Consider the following 20548-nt stretch of genomic DNA (forward strand, 5'->3'; position numbering starts at 1 on the left):
GCTGAGCAAGTGCAAAATGGTGGTAGAATGTGCATTTGGACGTTTAAAAGCTCGCTGGCGCTGGTTAGACCTCAGCGCAACCAATATTCCCATTGTTATTACTGCTTGCTGTGTGCTCCATAATATCTGTGAGAGTAAGGGGGAGACGTTTATGGCGGGGTGGGAGGTTGAGGCAAATCGCCTGGCGGCTGATTTTGAGCAGCCAGACACGAGGGCGATTAGAAGAGCACAGCTAGGTGTACTGTGCATCAGAATGGCTTTGAAAACCAGTTTCATGACTGCCCAGGTTATGGTGTGACAGTTGTGTGTGTTTCTTCTTGATGTAAACCCTCCCCCTTTGTTGATTTTAATTCCCTGTAAGCCAACCACCCTCCCCCTTTCGATAACAGCTGGCAAAGGAAATAAAGTCACTATTGTTTTGAAACCACACATTTTTTATTAATTAAAAAAAAAAAGTGAGATAACTGACAAGGTAGCCCGGTTGGGGTGGGGGAGGAGGGAAGGACAAGGCCACATTGCCTATTGTAGCCACAATATAAATCAAAACTGTTTGAATGACAGCCTTCTGTTGCTTGGGCCATCCTCTGGAGTGGAGTGGCTGGGTGCCCGGAGCCTCCCATCCCCCGCATTCTTGGGCGTCTGGGTGAGGAGGATATGGAACTTGGGGAGGAGGACAGGCAGTTACACAGTGGATGCAGTGGCAGTCTGTGCTCTTGTTGCCTTTTCTGCAGCTCCACTAGACGCCTGATCATGTCCGTTTGTCCCCCATTAGCCTCAGCATCTCCTCCTGTGTGTTCTGATCAAGCTCACTGAATGCTTTTGTGGCCTCTGCCACCATGCCCTGTCAGTGCGGGAGGACTGCATGAGCTCGGAAAACATGTCATCATGAGTGCATTTTTTTTTGCCTTCTAATCTGTGATAACCTCTGTGACAGAGATGATAGGGGGAGTGTAGAAATATTTGCACCTGCAGGGGGATAAAAAGGGAGAGTAGAATTTAAGATACATTTCTGAGAACAAAAGGGAGACTTTTTCACAGTGAATCAAGCAATTCACAGCAGACAGAACATGTGCTTTAGGTACAATTTGCCTTTTATATTGCCTTTTATATTGAGCGCCTGTCAGTATGGTGACACATCACACATGGCTGGGCAACAGAATTCGGTTTCCAGGCAGCCATGATAAGCCAAAGGGTACACGGGGTTGGCTTCTTCCGCCTTCATAACATGTGGGAATGGTTTCAAACTGCGTCGCCCTCCTTTCCCAGAGCAAGCAATGCTGGTTGGGTTTGCCGTTTAAAAGGAGGGGCTGCGGTTTTTGGGTGGATGTGCAGCACACTCTTCCCCCCACCCCACCGCGTGGCTCTTCTCGGGGATGATCCCTTTTAGCTAAGTGGAAACAGCCCAGCATGAACGGGGTCCTTTTACTGTTACCTTACAAAAATTTCCCTATTTCAGCCAGGTGACCATGAATGATATCACTCTCCTGAGGCTAACAAAGGAAGATATAGACTGAATGTTGCTTGAATGTGACCAAAACCCAGGATCATTCGCTGCCATGCTTTGTGCTGCAATCATTCCAAACTACTTGCTACTGGCTTGGCGTGATAAAGTCTCCTACCGTGGAGGACGAAATAAGGCAGCCCTCCCCAGAAACCTTCTGCAAAGGCTTTCAGAGTACCTCCAGGAAAGCTTCATGGAGATGTCCCTGGAGGATTCCCACTCCATCCCCAGACACGTTAACAGACTTTTCCAGTAGCTATACTGGTCGCGAATGCATCCCAAGTCTTCAAGGGCAAATCAAACATTAAACACAATTGCTTTTAAACCCTGTAGTGTAGTTACAAATGTGCACTCACCAGAGGTGCCTTCTTCGACTTCAGGGTCTGGGAACCCACCTTGAGAGGGTATTTGCTCCAGGGTGATGAAAAGGTCCTGGTTGCCAGGGTGAATGGATTCTCTGCTTTCCTGCTGCGCATTCTCCTCCTCCTCCTCATCTTCCTCACCCACAAAATCCTCCTCCCTGTTGTGTGAGACTCCCCCCTTGCAGGTGTCTACGGACAGTGGTGGGGTACTGGTAGGGTCCCCCCTAGAATGCTAGGCAGCTGATCATAGAAGCAGCATGTAAGGGGCTGACCCGGAGTGACCGTTTGCCTCCTTTGTCTTTTGGTAGGCTTGCCTGAGCTCCTTAACTTTCACATGGCACTGCTGTGTGTCCCTGTTGTAGCCTCTCTCCACCATGCCCTGTGCGATTTTGGCATATATATTAGCATTTCTTCTGCTGGATCGGAGTTTTGCCTGCACAGATTCTTCTCCCCATACAGCAATCAGATCCAGTGTCTCCCGTTCAGTCCAAGCTGGAGCTCGTTGGCGATTCTGGGACTGCATGGTCACCTGTGCTGCTGAGCTTGCCACACTGACCAAACAGGAAATGAAATTCAAAATTTCCCAGGGCTTTTCCTGTGTACCTGGCTAGTGCATTGGAGTTCAAAGTGCTGTCCAGAGCGGTCACATTGGAGCACTATGGGATAGCTCCCGGAGGCCAATACTGTCGAATTGCATCTGCACTACCCCAAATTTGACCCAGCAAGGTTGATTTTAGCATTACTCCCCTCGCCGGGGTGGAGTACAGCCGTCGATTTTAAGGGCCTTTTAGGTCGATGGAACGGGGTTGGATGTGTAGACCCATTGCTTATAAAATCGACCTAACGCGGCTGAATTCGACCTAACCTCGTAGTGTAGACTAGGGATTAGGTTCCTAAAGGTGGTAGTAGCTGCTATAATACACCGGGCAAGCCAAGCAGCTTGGGGATCCTTTGCTCATGCCCAGAAATATTGCCCTCTCCGAATTCTAAGCAGCATAGTTATGATAATTCCTCCTTGACAGAGATTTTTATGCCCTTCCTTCCCCCAGCGTTCAAGCTGTGATGGGACCAGGGTTTGTGAACTATCCTCTTTATGGGTGTGGGGGAAGCAATTAATAAAATCTTTCGTTCAATGAAGTTCCACAATGGCTTGTCTGTTGCCTTCTTTTGTTGGGGAGAAGATGATGGCTCCTTGTAGTAAATTAGAATTTCACACTTGGTAATGCTTCTCCAGTGACTGTGGGGTTTGACAGTTTTAGCAAACACTTTCATTGTTACAAAGCAAACACGTAAATATAACTGTATAACATGGCATACGGATATTATAAGTAATATTAATACATGCAGCATCCTATAATCATTTCATGAAGTCTAAACACATTCTTATAACTCTAAGATCTACTTTAACTATACTAACACAAAGGTCAGACAGACTGGTTTCCAGCTATGCATTTGTCAGTGTTCAGTGAGGGCTAGGCATCTTGGCATGAGCTGGCAGCTGGTCTGTCAGCGGCACAGATACCCTATATGGGTTCCAGTATGGGATAGTAGGTGACAGCTAGAGGTGTGCAGTCATAGGGTTGGTTTTTTTCTGTATTGAAGAAGTTTCTCTGGGGTATTTGGGTGACCCATTCCATGATGTGATCTATTTCTCTGGTGGAGTGTCCTTGTTTGATGAAGGTGGTTTTAAGTGTGTTAATGCATAGGTGCCGACTCAATGGGTGCTTCAGGGCTGGAGCACCCATGGGGAAAAATGGTGGGTGCTGAGCACCTACCAGCAGCCCCCCCCATCAGCTCCCCTCCAGTGCCTCCCACAGATCAGCACCTCCCCCTCCCTCCCCGTGCCTCCCGCCTGCCACAATCAGCTATTTCATGGCGTTTAGGAGGCTCTGGGGGGAGGGGAGGAGCGAGGACATGGTGTGCTTGGGGGAGGGAGCAGAACTGGGCAAGAAGAGGTGGGGTGGGGTTTTGGGGGAAGGGTGGAGTGAGGGCGGGGTCTGGTGCAGAGCTGGGGGTCGAGCACGACCCTGGCACTTTGGAAAGTCGGCCCCTGTGTGTTAAGGTGTGTATCCCAGACTTTCTTCTTGGAGTATATTCTGTGGTATCTGAGTGCCTGGCTGTAGATAACAGATTTCTTGATGTGTTTGGGTGGTTACTGGATCTGCAAAGGTAAGAGTGGTGATCCGTTTCTTGTATACGGTTGTCTGTAGGGTTCTATTCTTGAACCTGATCGTGGTGTCCAGGAAGTTGAGGCTAGTGTGGGAGTGTTCTAGAGAGAGTTTGATGGATGGGTGGTAGTGGTTGAAGTTGTGGTGGAAATTTAGGTCATCTGTCCATAGACTCATAGAAACATAGGGATGAAAGGGACCTCAGGGAATCAAGGCAGGATCAACGGCAAGAGGTATATCATTTTTGGTGATACATTTGTCTAAAAATTCTTCAAGAAATCAGTGCTCTATAAATATGTTGTGACACTGGCAAACCAGGTGCCAACTTATGCCAAGGTCTCCATGCCTCCTACTGACAAATACATAGGTGGAATCAGTCTGGTTCACCTGAGTGTTAGTATTGTTAAAATAGGTATTAGAATTATAAAAAGTGCTTAGTGTTTAGACTTTATTAAGCGCTTGTAAGTTGCTGCATGCATCAATCTCACTCATAACATCTGTACTCCATATTGAAGATAATATTTAAGTGTTTGTATTATAAGCCTCTGTGACTGTGTAAATCACCAGATAGGAAAAAGACATTATTGGTGGAATTACATTGATTTGCACCTGATGGGGGATGTGTATCATTGACTTTAATGTCCACAGTAATAGAGTCCAGGGAAGGATCAGGGCTGTAATTTACTTTCTGTTGACAGAGAAATGTAGGCCCATCAGGGCAGGGACTTTCTCTTACTATGTGTGTGTACAGTGCCCAGCGCAAGGGAGCTAGAGCTTGGCTGGGCCTCTTGATGTTACCCTAATACAAATAATAATATAGTAGGCTTTATTTTTAAAAATTCTATAACAGGGATATAATTCTCTATTTTTCCATAAGGATTAGTTCCAGGTACAGTGCTTCCTAGAATTATAGTATTCATAGATCCATAGAATTTAAGGCCAGAAGGAATTATCTTGTCTGACCTCTGAATATCACAGGTCATTAAATTTCATCCAGTTATCCCTGTATTGAGACCAATAATTTGTGTTTGGCTAAGATATATCATCTAGAAAGGCATCCAGTCTGGATTTGAAGACATCAAGAAATGGAGAATCCACCACTTCCCTCAATAGTTTGTTCCAGTGGTTGATCATCCTCGCTGTTAAAAATATGTGCCTTCTTTTCGATTTGAATTTGTCTGGCTTCAGCTTCTAGCCATCAGTTTTTGTTATGTCTTTCTCTACTATATTAAAGAGCCCTTTAGTATCTGGTATTTTCTCTCCATGAAGGTACTTATACACCATAATTGCATCACTTCTCAATCTTATTTGTACTTGGAGCTCATGTTCAGTTGCTCGTCCACAATGATCAGTGCTTTTCAGGATATCTATTCTGAAGGTAGGGCCTGGTTCCTTATACCAAGATGAATGACTTTGCATTTGGTTGCATTAAAACACATTTTATTTGAATGGGCCCAGCTTACCAAATGGTCCAGATCACTCTGTATGACTGCCCTGTCTTCATCATTATCTATCACTCCACCAATCTTTATGTCATCTCTAAGTTTTGTGACTTTATATTTACTTCCAGATCACTGATAAAAATATTGACTAATGCTAGGGTTAATGCCAATCCCTGCAGAACCCCTGTAGGAACACTCCCATGGGATTATGATTCCCAGTTTTTGAGATCTGTCAGATAGCCAGTTCTTAATCCACTTAATGTGCTCTATTAGTGTTGTATAGAGCTAATTTTTTAATCAGAAAGTCTTGCAGTATGATAAGGAGCCCAATTTCAACTGACCAGGACAGTCAGGCCAAGGCTCAGTCTGGTGAAGTACTGAGTGCCCTCAATTCTGCCTGACTTCAGTTGGAGTCACAGGATCTCATGGAAGTGTTCAGCACCTTTCAGGATTGAGCCCTGCTTCGTAGCAGGGCTGTTGCCTGCAGAAGATAGTGTGGCAGGTCTCAACACTGAGTATAGCTATCAAATGGAGGGTTCTGCTAATAGGTTAAATCTAATTTCAGTGTCTGGATATCCGTTGGCAGATAACTAGTTGGATAATAATTGTCCTGTGTGTGGAGGAGGCACCGAAAGATTAGAATTTTTCTTCATTCACTTTTACTGATTTTTGCAGCCACTTGCGTATAAGCCCTAGAAACAGATGTCCTTAAAGTTTGTGTTTTGGCTGCTTTTGGAGTGTCTGCCATAAGCTCTCTCTGACTTGGGAACACAGAGTTTAACTGTCCTTATTCAGCATGACTGACACAGTATTGTCAACAAACAAGCTTCCACTGAACAGTACATTACAGAAGGAAAATGTAAACATTATATAAATGTTGTGCAAATGGTCTGGTGATAGTATTAATAATCTTTATTGTTGTGGGCCAAGAAGTGCTTAGGTCTGTGAAGTGTTTAGGTAATGTGAAGCATAGAATCAATTATTAGAGCTGGTCTCGGCTTTAAAAGTCATCACCCTGTACATCCACAATGGCATTTTATGAAGCATAGGTGGTTTGGTTAGAGCAGTGGAAAACCTTGGATGAAAGGTGCCATACAAATACAAAGCATTATAGTGCAGCAATTACTGAACTAAATGTTCCCCTGTGTCTTCCTGTACATCAGCATGTTGGCCTTTTATCAGTGACATGGATTTTCCACATGACTTTATTTTGGTTTGTAAAATGTGTCTGTGTATAGAACTGCTGTAAAGTAACCTATTTACCTCCAGAAGCATTAAACCATACAGTAAACTGCTTGCCACAGTGAAAACCTGCAGACAGATGTTTCCTAATGAACAGTGAGTGTTGTTGCCAGTTCCATGTGAACAGCTTAAATAAGAACTTTTCAAAACAATACCCATTTTGTGGATGGCTTCCCCAATGTAGCAAATGTCTCCACCAAAAGCAGAGAGCTTCCTGGCAGAATGTGGGGATGTGACAGCTGTTGGAGCAAATGTTCCCATTACTTAAATGTGTGTTCATGCACCCACAATAGGGTTTTTTTTAAAAGACCACCCAAATATACTGGGATTTTAAAAGGCAAAAGAGGGAAAGGAAGTATCTCAGTAGGATCCTTTATATACTGTAGTTGAGAGATCCTTCTTGTGGTAATTCAGTAAAAATGTTGCAAAAGTAAAAATGTCTCCTACTGTATTTCTATAATTATTGATCTGGAAGCTGAATGAGAAGATAGTTGCCTTGGGGCAAAGCACACTTGCTGAGTGGAAGAGTTGATTCTGTAGCTCGGTAGACCCTTGGTAGAATGGGCCTGATTTTTAGAGGTACTGCATACCTCCAGGTTCCATTGACTTCAGATGGTGGCATGGGTGCCCAAGCAGCGGTTCAGGAAAGCAGACCCTAATTTTTTTTTAAAGGAATGCCATCAACTTAAATGCATACTGTGTAAACAAACACGTCTTTAAGGTGTTATTGCTGACATAGGTATATTATTACTACAGAACAAAATTCAAAAATCCAATTTACTTGTCATGATCTGTACTTTTTGTTTATTTTATGTATTTATCTCATCTTGGCTCCAGAAAATCAATGAAGTCAACTTGTTTATAGTAATTCTCCCAGCAGCAAGGTAGGAGGGTCCCAGAGCTTGGGCTGCAGCCCGAGCCTGAATGTCACCACTGCAGTTAAGCAGCCCCTTAGCCTGAGCCCTGTGAGCCGAAGTTAGCTGGCGTGGCCCAGCTGCAGGTGTCTAATTGCAGCATAGACTGACCCTTTGCCTCTCAGTGCCTCAGATCCCCCTCTGTAAAGAACAATACTAATACTTCCCTACCTTACAGGGGGGTTGTGAGGAAAACTACATTAAAGATTCAAGTATCAGGGGGTAGCCGTGTTAGTCTGTATCTACAAAAACAACAAGGAGTCAGGATGGTGAAAACACTGGGTTGGTGAAAACACCATCCTGGCCACCATGGATGTAGAAGCACTTTACACCAATATTCCACATGAGGATGGACTACAAGCTGTCAGGAACAGTATCCCTGATGAGGCCACAGCACGTCTGGAGACTGAGCTTTGTGACTTTGTCCTCACCCACAACCATTTCAGATTTGGGGACAACTTATACCTTCAAGTCAGTGGCACTGCTATGGGTACCCACATGGCCCCACAGTATGCCAACATTTTTATGGCTGACTTAGAACAACGCTTCCTCAGCTCTCGTCCCCTAGTGCCACTCCTCTACTTGCGCTACATTGATGACATCTTCGTCATATGGACCCACAGAAAGGAGGCCCTTGAAGAATTCCACCTGGACTTCAACAATTTCCACTCACCATCAACCTCAGGCTGGACCAGTCCACACAAGAGATCCACTTCCTGGACACTACAGTGCAAATAAGTGATGGTCACATAAACACCACCTATACCAGAAACCTACTGACCGCTATACGTACCTACATGCCTCCAGCTTCCATCCAAGACACATCACACGATCCATTGTCTACAGCCAAGCCCTAAGATACAACCGAATTTGCTCCAACTCCTCAGACAGAGACAAACACCTACAAGATCTTTATCAAGCATTCTTAAAACTACAATACCCACCTGGGGAAGTGAGGAAACAGATTGACAGAGCAAGACGGGTACCCAGAAATCACCTACTACAGGACAGGCCCAACAAGGACCATAACAGAACACCACTGGCCATCACATACAGCCCCCAGCTAAAACCTCTCCAGCGCATTATCCACGATCTACGACCTATCCTGGAAAATGATCCCTCACTCTCACAGACCTTGGGAGGCAGGCCAGTCCTTGCTTACAGACAACCCCCCAACCTGAAGCAAATACTCACCAGCAACTACACACCACACCACAGAAACACTAACCCAGGAACCAATCCCTGTAGCAAACCTCGTTGCCTACTCTGTCCCAATATCTACTCTGGCGACACCATCAGAGGACCCAACCACATCAGGACCCAACCACCCAACCATCAAGGGCTCATTCACCTGCACATCTACTAATGTTATATATGCCATCATGTGCCAGCAATGCCCCTCTGCCATGTACATTGGCCAAACCGGACAGTCCCTCTGCAAAAGAATAAATGGACACAAATCGGACATCAGGAACGGTAACATATGTAAGCCAGTAAGTGAACACTTCAATCTCTCTGATCATTCTGTTACAGATTTAAAAGTCACTATCATTGAACAAAAAAACTTCAGAAACAGACTTCAAAGAGAAACAGCAGAACTAAAATTCATTTGCAAATTTAACACCATTAATCTGGGCTTGACTAGGGACTGGGAGTGGCTGGCTCATTACAGAAGCAGCTTTTCCTCTCCTGGAATTGACACCTCCTCATCTATTATTGGGAGTGGACTACATCCACCCTGATTGAATTGGCCCTGTCAACACTGGTTCTCCACTTGCGAAGTAACTCCCTGCTCTCCATGTGTCAGTATATAATGCCTGCATCTGTAACTTTCACTCTATGCATCTGAAGAAGTGAGGTTTTTACCCATGAAAGCTTATGCCCAAATAAATGTTAGTCTTTAAGGTGCCGCCAGACTCCTTGTTGTTTTTGTACATTAAAGATTGTGAAGCGCTTTGCGATCTACTGATGAAAAGTGCTATATAAGAGAATGGTATTATTATTATTATATACACTAGCTTCACACAGTCTAGTTATGTGAAACATAGACCCAATTATTAGAGCTGGTTAGAACATTTTTAACTAAATGAAAATATGCTGTTTCATCAAAGCAAAATGTTTCATGGAGATGTCTTGATTTTGGAAAAGTTTTCATCTGGAAGGTGAAGACCAGGGCTTACTGGTCACTTCTGAAGAGAGAGACTTGAATCGAAATCCTGAGCTTTTGGATCTGAAAACACCTATTTTGACATCATTCCCTTTTATGAAACATTCAGAAGGTTTTGTTTTTGCTCCAGCGCAGAATGAAAAACCTCAGACGTTGTTGTAAAACAGGATTGTCATCCTCCCGCAAGCCCTACCAGTGATGTACACTCACTCCATTTTCTGTACACAGAAAGATGCAGCCTTACACTGGAAATTTGGCTGTATTCATTGAATTCTGAATTTCTTGCCCCTTATTGTGTATCTCGCCTCAAAACAAAAGACACAATGGAATGGGCCAGATTCTGATCTCACAGTAGTAAAAGTCCAGAGTAACTCCCATGACTTCAAAGACGCTATTCCTGATTTACACTGGTGTAACTGAGATCAGAACTTGGCCCGTAATCACATTCATTTTATGATGGGTTAAAACATGTGCCCCTTGCCACTGTCAAATCCTAATTACTACACAGCCATGTGTAGTTAGAATGGGAACTATTTCAAATGGTCTTTTTTTGTATCCACTGCTATTTTGGGTATGTTCCCCTTTGACGTACATTCCTGGTAACAATTAGAGCTGCTCAGCTTTGAGTAAAATTAAGGCTGATAGCTAAGAGTTTTAGTTATTTATTTATTTTTTTTTTTCAATGTTCATTTTCATACAAGAAATACAAATGTAGGACTTGATTCTCCTCTCACGTGGGTGTAAATCAGGAAGGACGATGTATATGATGCAGTAAGGGCAAGTTTTCCTTTTCAAAGTCAAAGGATTTTTTTCACCTGAATGGCAATAAGATTAAGTGATATAGCTATAGGGATGGATTTTGCCCTAGTGAAACCTAACTGTAGTGCCCAGCTGTGGGAAGAGTTCCTGGCCATCCACACCCTTTGTCTCACTGAAGGGGCCAACAGCTCAGCCTACAAATGCCATGGTGACAACTGAGGTAGAGAAATCTAGAGAGCTAATAAGAATAATCTTGATTTGTGGGGGGAGGGTCAGCTGGCATGGCTCTTGTGGTCCAGCAGATAGGATTTAAAACTGCTCTCCTCCAATGTACATCCACTCTGACACAGCTGTACCTGTAGGTGCAGGTGGGTGCAATGCTGGAATTAGGGGAGCTAGCTGGAATTAGCTGCACCCCTTGGCTTGAAGTGGTTTCCATTATACACAGGGTTTACAGTTTGGTTCAACGGCTCTCAGTGCCCCCACTATACAAATTGTTCCAGCACCCTTGGTGCAGTGTGCATCCCCTGTATCTGCAGCAGGTGAATCGGCAAGTGAAACAGGGTTTGGGTAGAGAGGGTCTAGACTTCTAAATGTCCATCAGAAATTCTCAGGTTAATTTACAGGGCCAACATAGCTATCTTAATGTCAGGGGGCCCAATTGTACAAGGTGCTGAGTTCTCTGAACTGCAATGGACTTCATCTAGCAACTTCTAGGAGGTGCTCAACCCCTTTCTGGATTAGGCCAGAGATTCTGAGGTCTCCTCTCCCCATCTGACCTGAAGTGGCCAGTACAATCAGCTGAGATGATCTCACAGCCACTCCCTGGGTTTAAACTACTGCGGGTGGTAGCAGGAGGCTCTCAGTGGAAAGCTTAAATCAATAGTTAGTTTTATTTCACAGTCCATCAGAAGCCATATTTCTTGACTCTCAGAATATTTCTATAATTTAACATTCCCTGGTGTGGGCAGGTAGCCAGGAGAAAGGGAATTTATTTTATCAGTGGGTGGGACTGGCAGAGCGTGGGATTGGTTTGGCTATTTCCCAGTAATTGGCAACATCAGTTTGTTTGTTTTTCTCTAACTGTGTCCTTGCATGGTATCATGATATAACGGAAGCGATAGGATTTTTACAAATACTGCTCAGTAATAGCTGAAGATATTGGTTTCCTAGAAAAAGCTCCATTATTATGGAGTGGTTGTTAAACTCTCGGCTTACAGATCATATCAGTCCTATGCGTTAATTTCAGATATCCCACTAGCCTGAAATTTATGCAGTTGAAAGCATTCCTGTTAAGGAAAGCATTTATTCATACGCAATGGAGTCAATGGGACTTAAGCACACACTTAACTTGTTTCCTGAATCAGGATCTCGGTGAACTGTTTCACCCAGTCCTTTCCAGCCAAAGCCTTCACATTTTAGTTTTTTCCATAGGGGGAAACAAATGTGGTGGGTAAAGATGACCCTTTCCTTATGTAATTAAACTCCTGCATGTAGAGTTATGGTCGCACCCAAGTAAGTTTTAGTTGCATATTGAAAATGCAGGAAGCTGTTGCTGGCCACAATGGAAAGAAAAATTGACCCATTTCCAGAGCATTGACTGAAATAAATGCCACTTCTAAAAATATAGTCACCAGTGAATGAAAGGCTTGCTGTTCTTTCAAGCTGTGCATTGCTAGTCATACTGCTTGCCTTAACAGCTAAAGCATTATACTCTACATCAGAGAATAAACTAGTTTCATACATGGTACGACATGTGAAAGAAAGTATTAGGTGTCATGAATACAGATGGTAGAATCAGGCCCTAACAATGAGTGGCATATATCATCAGATGTTTACTGAAAGTTGTATCTTAGCATAGTTTGTATTTGAAATGATGCCAATTTTTGGATACTTACGACACTCCGGCATGCAAATTTATGTATAAAGTAATTTTTAAGCTCCCTCATTGTCCAAAATCTGTGACACTGAGATTTGCCATGGCAATTTCCCAGGAGGCAGAGGTCTGCACCTAGTTTGCATGAAAATTCCATCAATGTTTTTATCAGGAATAAGTACCACTGCCCTCACGTGTCCTGGTATTTGCATGTTTCTGGTTAGGTTAATAAAAATTGCTTGCTGGCTGAGTTCATTATTAATAAAAGTCTGCAATTGTTTAGCTTTGTCCTAACCCTGAAATTGCAGGCAGAGGGTTGTTAATGGACTGCATTTAAGGATGCCAGGAACTGCATTTGGCCCTTAGGCCATGCTTTTGGGTGCTTCTTCTCCAAATTTCCATTTCAGAATGCTTGCACCATTATTTGTATAATGTTCTAATTCACAAAACCCCTTCAGTAAATTATGTGGCCAAAAAAGTCATGTGGAATAGAGCAAGACACTTGGGTGAAATCCTGGCCCCATTGAAGTCAATGGGAATTTTACCCTGGACATCAGTGGGGCCAGGATTTCACCCACAGCTTTAAAAAATGGGTAGAGGGCTTAGCAGGCTAATCACTCTCTCTCTCTCTCTCTCTTTCTCTAAATGTAGCAATTTCCAGACCCATCTTAAAAAAGTCTGCTTGTAGAGGTCGAGCAGGACTGTACAAATTGTTGGCAATAATGTCTGCCACTGCTGGCACTGCCTTGTCCACCGTAGGCTCTCTTCTCCTGCCTCACGATACCCGGCACTCCCATTAAAATCTTCCTGCAGAGGATCCCTTTCCCACCCCATTGCGTGTAAAGAAGCTGACATGTGGGGTCCTACAATACTAGTACTACTGATCATAATTTAGGTGAATCAGAGCTATGTAAGTGCACACTGGATCATTCTCCATTTCATGGAATGAAAAGTTCACAAAAAAATTTGATCCAGAAATTAATTAAACGTTTCATTTCAGCATTTCGTACCCAAACAAACCTTTTTGATATTCCACAATCTAAGTATTTCATTTCAGTTTATTGAATGGATGCAAAACTCTTCGTTTTGAGTCATTTCAACATTAAATTGCATTTCTTTATGGTGGCATATTGCCTCAAGAGAGTTGTGGTTTGGAAGCTTGATGCCCCTATCCTTCCCATGGCACAGGCTCCCTGGCCAGACTACAGCTCCTGTCACGTATCTTACAATCATCTGACTCCCATGATGCACCATGCTGGTCAGTCAGAACAAAGACTGTATTGCTTCATAGGAGAAAGTCCTGCCAGGGAGCCCAGGGCCCCATAGGACAGAATGGTGGCCTGAACTCCAACCCCCAATGCACCACGACAGGGGAAATCAGTTTAATGTGGAACTGACCTGAAATGAAATACTTCAGGTATCAGTTCAACAATCTGAAATATTCTGATGCAGGTTGAATCCACCTGAAATGAAATACTTCCTTTTGGTTTTTCCCACAGCATATTGAAACATTTCACAAAACATTTGATTTTGTAGAAACTGCATTTTCCATCGGAAAATCATCCCAACAAAATATTCCCCAGCACCTCTAAGCTTAAACTCTGTACATCCAAATGTCCCATTTGACCTCTAAGCATTATGGGCTTGATTCAGCAGTGGCTACATAATCAGCTGCTTCAGATAAACAGGGCTGAACTATACTCTCCTTTTTCTCTCCTCAGTTTTTTTGTGATATCCCCTTTTCTTCTTCTACGCTTCCACAAAAAACAGTGGCACTGAATTCTGACTAGACAACATATGGTTTAACCTCACCACCTAATCATTTTCAGGTAATTATGTTCCAACACCCAATTTTTATGTAATTGGGAGGACAGGTAATGTCTCCTTGTGGGTAATTTCTTTTCCACCCTCGAGCTCAGGCAGGTGCTGGTTTGTTTTGTTTTGTCCTGGTTCTTATTTTTATTATCACTCATTGCAAGTCATTAGTTTTGTTTCCTTAACTGCTTTGATCTATTAACTAACTTCAAAACCAGCCCTTCTAAATAGCAGTTGACTCCCGTATGTGCGTCAATTGATTTATTTTCAACTTGCATAAAACATTTGTAAAGGGGGGTTGACCTTGTTCAGTTCCCCTCCATCAGAGCTCAAACAGATAAGATCCCTGCCATGAGTAAGAGTGCCAGACCTTTCTTTCCCACAAAAAACAAAACAAAACAAAACAAAAAAAAACAACAACAACAAAAAACAAAACAAAAAAATACAGATCATCTCATGGCAACAGCTGTCAGGTAAAACCCTAGCCTAAACCTCATTAGGGATGCATGTACTCCATGGTGATCTCATGAAGAATTCCTGCAGCCCAGCATAAAAGCTCAACTAAGGCAAGCCACTCTGGAGAGATCCAGCTGTTTCAGAAGAATGCTAAACATGTCTGAGGGGAATAGCCCCCCTCAGATGCAAAGCCTCAACTTGCAGAAGGGAAAAAATAAAAAAGATTTAAATTTGGTAAAGTGATGTGTTGAAATCTTCCCCCTGCCCTGCCTGTCTCCTTTCCATTCTTCCCTCCAACACAGACCCAGTGTGACTTGTCTTCTGAATGGGTGGTGTTACTTGGTGACTATATTAATTCATGTAACTCTTTTTCAAAATCCCATAGCAACAACAGGCACCTCATGCTCCTAATTTCTCCTAAGTATCCATGGAATTTTATAGTGCTGGAGGGAAAGCAGGGTGTGTTGATACGTGTTAAGAAGAATATTAAGAAAACCTAAGTTTACTGGATAGAAATGTAAGGTTTCAAAAATCAAATCACATGACACAATGTATCTGAACGGATTATAATGCTGTAGCTTGTATCTGTTATGGTTGCCGCCCAGTGAACATTCTCTCCAGACATATTCAAATCATGCTGAAAACTGAAATTACTTTAATCTGTCTACAACTCCGAATTAATTTTGTACTGGTTATATCCAAAGCACCTTTAGAAAAATACAAAACTTGATACTAGTTCTTTAAAAATGTTGGGGGGGGGGAGGCATCAAGTTAAAATGCTTTGGGTTTTTTATTGTAACTAATAAAAAAAATAAGGACTGGAGACGGGATGGCTGAGGGAATTGATAATGGGGTAAGAGGCCTTTCACCCCAGTGGCCAGCAGTTTGAATCTGGCCCAGAACAATAGTGACCCCAAATCATTAGCATTTCACACCTTTTCAGTGGTCTATGTGAAATAAATTGGAGGTGTCCGTTCTGTCCCTAATGGACAAATATCCACTGGAAAATCAAAAAAATTTCCATCATAGTTGTCATTAGTAGCATCCTTGTTGGCACCCTGGTGGAAATTCCATTGCTCTGTATTGATTTCTGCTGTTTTGTGTTGGTTTTAACTGAACTCTGACCAATAGATAAACTGACCAGTAGAAACATTGCTAGGTTCCAAAATCCAGGTACTCACTGGAACCAGATGAAAAATTTCAATTAGTATTTCTGCAAGAGCTTTCTCAGAAGAGAAGCCAACCACAGAATGTGGACAGAGAGTCTTACAATTTATTCCTACAGGTTGTTTTGGCTGGGAGCAAGAATAGACACACCCAATAACCATGGGGGAGTCTGTTCTTATGTTATTTCCACCTCTGTTTAACACCAGTTGGGATTTCCATACTATGAAATTTGGGTCAATGCTACAATTAGTGCGTGCTTAACTGTGCCTAAATTCACTTCCCAAATGTTTGAGTCTTGACCACCACTTGTGATGACACATGGGAAGTGAACCTGGAGGTATAAACTCATTTATGTAACACAATCAACTTCACTCCATAGCCAGGAATTTACATGGCTAAACACAGTCAGCAAGTCATTCCGGGCTTGGAGTGGTTATTTTTTCCATTTGAAACAAAGTATCTAAATGCAAGTATTTCTTCCATCCCAGAAACAAAAGTCACATGGACATGATTTGACTTGACAGTAGAAACAGAGCTGACCTGACCCGTGGCATCAGGGTCTAATGGACTAATGCTTTAATCCACTAAACTACCATGTCAGCTCAGCTCTCCCTTTCTATCCATTGTTATGCAGAGAGCTGTTCTCCGAATTTCTTAGGCCAGGCTGATGTAGGTACCCTTTGTGTAAATGTTGTGGGCCTCAAGATAATTCGCTACATATTTCTTCTTTGGATTAGTTTATTCATGGAGCTTTTTACTCTGCCTCCTTTTCTGTGTGTGCACATGTTGTAATGTGTGTTTGTGCTTGTGTGTGTTGAGTAGCATGTTGTGTGCTATGTAGCTATGTGTGCTGTGGGAGGGGTAAAGGTCTCTGGTGAATGAGTACAGTATCTGTATTTTTAAGTGGGGTAGTTTGATATGCACACACTGTTTTTAGTGACCTTATAGAAAAGTAGCCTCTTGGATCCCTGTGTGGCTTGAGCTTCAGCGATCCTTTTTTGTAGACTTCTGAAAGTAATTAGGATTGAATTAGTTGTAAAATTTATTGCAGGGGTCTTTTCCCTCCCCCCAACTCCTCATGGCTTCCAAATCTGTGGCTAGAGCAAAAGCATCCTTGGCTCAATGATGTTCATTATCTTAACTCATTTCTAAATCTTTTGTTTCCTTGAAATTTTGTTTCCAAAGGAGTTAAAAATCTGGAACAAATCTGCTGACTGAATATTTTTGTAATTATTTGAGCCAGGAATGAATCTTTGTTGATGAAAGACAGTGGGAAACTGATCCTTTCAGCTAAGTATGTACTAAGATAACAGTCTCCTATGACATGCAAAACCTCTCTTTGTCTTTATAAAATGACCTTGCCTTCTTTAATAGGCAGTCCCTAGGAGAACATGGAGAAATGGTGAAAAGAATGTATATTTTATTAATGACTACAGTTCAATGATTTAGGGCCAGAGCAACAGATAGCTGCCTGAATTCACTCCAGATGCTGGTTATGTTGTCCTGAGTTCTGGCAGATGTTTTAAAATGCAGTATAGGCAAAGACAGCAAAGAACTTTTGTATATGTAATCCCCTGGCATAAATTTACCACTCTAGTGCAAAAACGTATTGTAGGGGAAGTGAAGAACATTGGAGATCCTGTATCACTGGATAATTCTACAACAAGTAAATCCACTTAAGTTTCATGTTTTTTTAAATGAATTGTTACATTATATACATCATTGTTAAACCCCTCTTTTAATAAAAAATAGAGCAGCAGTAGTTGATTTAGAGTGTTGCATTCAAGACAGCAAGTCTCTGAACATTTTGTTAAAAATGTGAAATGATCTCTGATTTACTCTATAGCTTTTTAAAAAATGGTGTTATACCTGCAGAGTACACTATGTCTTGGAGTTTGGCCCTCCTGGGCATGACAACAATCAGCACCTGTGAGATTTCATACATTTCACTCAATCTGTTGATGTGTGGGATGATTTTCTCTGGCTTGTGATCTAATGTTTTTAAAAGGGAATTTTGTGTTTGTAGTAGGCAGGCCCAGAGGTTGAAGTTCTTTGCTTACTCATTGAACAGATACAGGAGTCAGCTGCAGTGCTTCCCCATGCTACCAGACCATCTTTTCAAATTGAATTTCCATGTTCGGGTCCCCATTCAGGCAGGTACTTAGGCATATGTGTAACTTTAAGTGTCTGTGTAGTTTCAGTGAACTCAGTGGGACTACTCAAGTGCTTAGATGCTTTGCTGAATCAGAGCCTCAGCTGTGGTTGAGTGGGTTGAACATAGGAGCTGGAGTCAGGAGACCTCAGCTCTGTTCCTTGCTCTACTTCTATCTGACTATGGACAAGTCAGTTACTGTTTATAACCATACCTATCTCACTTGAGGTTTAATTAATTACAGCCTGGGATGAGAGATGCTATGTCATGATATGACACAGTGAAAAGGAAATGCCCTTTGTGCTTTTCTTGATAATTTGTTTCTGTATCTTACATTGTCTGCTTTATAATTGTTTTTATGACATAATTAGTTTTGCAGTTATATGGAAGTTCTAATTTCCTTGCATCTAATTGGGAATAATTAGAAATGTACTATAACTTTGCCAGTGAACATACATTTTCATAATGTAAACTTCACCTATTTTCAACATTATAGCAATGCAGTTGTTTTAGCCTTATGTATTATATAATATATGTGATACATGGTATACTCGTCATGTGATGTGTAGTGCTTTGGCTGTTCAGTTTCCATTAGTGTAAAAAGCTCCGGGCATCAATTTTTAAAATATAACTTTTGACCTGTATCTGCACTGCTGCAGAAGCATTTGAGAAGAAAATTAATACTGTAATATAACTGATAAAAATCAGTACCTTTTAAATTTTAATCTTGACGCAAACCCAGAACTAAACCTAATGACAATCTATGTCACATGGCCACTAGGAACCCTGACGGACAAGGTGGAACATGAAACAGCATGGAATTTAGAGATGGTGCAGAGAAGTCACCAAAAAATTAAAATGGGAAAAGTTTTCATTCGTAAAGATGGCTGAACTATTCTTCTACTTCTTAGTGTAAATGAGAATCATGTCTACCTTGTGGACACAGAGATCCACAAATGTACTTTTAGATGAATATATAGTAGTTATTGCACTCCTTACAACCAGGGATGTGTCCATTGAGGAGGCATAGTGCAAGAGTTCCAACTATCCACCGGCAGGCAGGCACTGAGTGTAGCAGAATAACTGTCCCATTATCTTATATTACTGGACCTGCATTTATCAATTGGCCTTTCTGTACCTGCATTATATATAAGCTCTTTTTCCTGACCTTTAAGCCTTGGGCAACTCTGCCCCGGCCCCTGGTATACATCTCCAATCTTATTTCCTACTACTATCCTTCACTCCTCCAACACATCATGCCTCACTGGCCCCTTTATATGCTTCCCCTACTCTCTTCTCCATTCCTTCCTTCACACTGTCCCTTTTTCCTGGAATATCCTCTCCATCCTAGTATAGTAAGCTGCATCCTTTTTCTTTCAGTTCGCTCTTTAAAACACAGTGGTTCTACAAGACCCAAGATCTTTACTGGTTGTAATCTACAGCTCACCAAAACTAAATAACACTTCCCTCGCCTCTTTCCCCAACAAAAAGTGACTACTGCATCACTATCCAACTCAAGTATGTGCTTTGTGTTTCATATCTATTGCTGTCTTAGACTGTATGCTCCTTGAGGCACAATTCGTGTCTTACCCTATATAGTGTACCAGGCCAAGCATACTGACAATATGTTACTAATAATAAGAGCAGACACAAAAGTCAGGAATTCTTAAGATGAGATCTCTCCAAGGTACATATTTTCAAAACCAATGCTCAAGTGCAGGAACTGTGAGTCACACTGAAACAACATAAAGAAATCATCTGAAAGCTTTATTAATATTTATTTAGAAAAGTGGGTTTTTTTTTTAATAATCATCTAACTTCTCGTAGCAGAATACAGATAAAATGTATGATGTTAGTGCCCTCTGATTGGCTTGAATAGTTAGGCCTCCTTCCTCCCCCACCCAAAGTATGCAAATAACCAGATAGCTGGATAAATAAAAATAGAACAATGCTTTTAAAGGCATCTGGATATAATTCTGAACATAATGGAATTGTACAAAGAATTATCTGTCCACAGAAAACTTCAGAAATGCTGTCTCCTATCTGAACATCCCTAAAGAAGAGCTGCCAAGTTTCAAAAACAGCCTAGTAGGGAGACTTGGAGGAGATTGTCAGTTCTTCCTGTTCTGCAGGAAATAAAAAGTGAATGTATACTGCAAGTAAAAATACAGTGGCAATACAAGAGAGTTGAAACAAAACCAGAAAACTTAACAGACTCGGAAGATTTTAATATCAAACACGGCCCATCCACGCGTAGACTAAGGACAAGATTTGTAAAGATTGTTAGGTTCCTAGTGGGATTTTCAAAAGCTTCTGGGTGCCTAACACCCAATGCTTTTGCAAAATCCCACTAGATGCCTAAATACCTTTAAAAATCTGGTCCTAAGTGATTACAAAGGAATGGACAACATGAATGGATGGGCAATGCAGGACCATTATTAACTGATGACAGATGATGGAAGTTTTCCAAAAGGATCAGATGTTTGGCTCTGTTCAGATAAACTCTTAAAAACTTGGATGTTTATCT

Source organism: Malaclemys terrapin, chromosome 3 (assembly GCF_027887155.1).
Source record: "Malaclemys terrapin pileata isolate rMalTer1 chromosome 3, rMalTer1.hap1, whole genome shotgun sequence".
In the NCBI taxonomy this organism is placed as follows: Eukaryota; Metazoa; Chordata; order Testudines; family Emydidae; genus Malaclemys; species Malaclemys terrapin.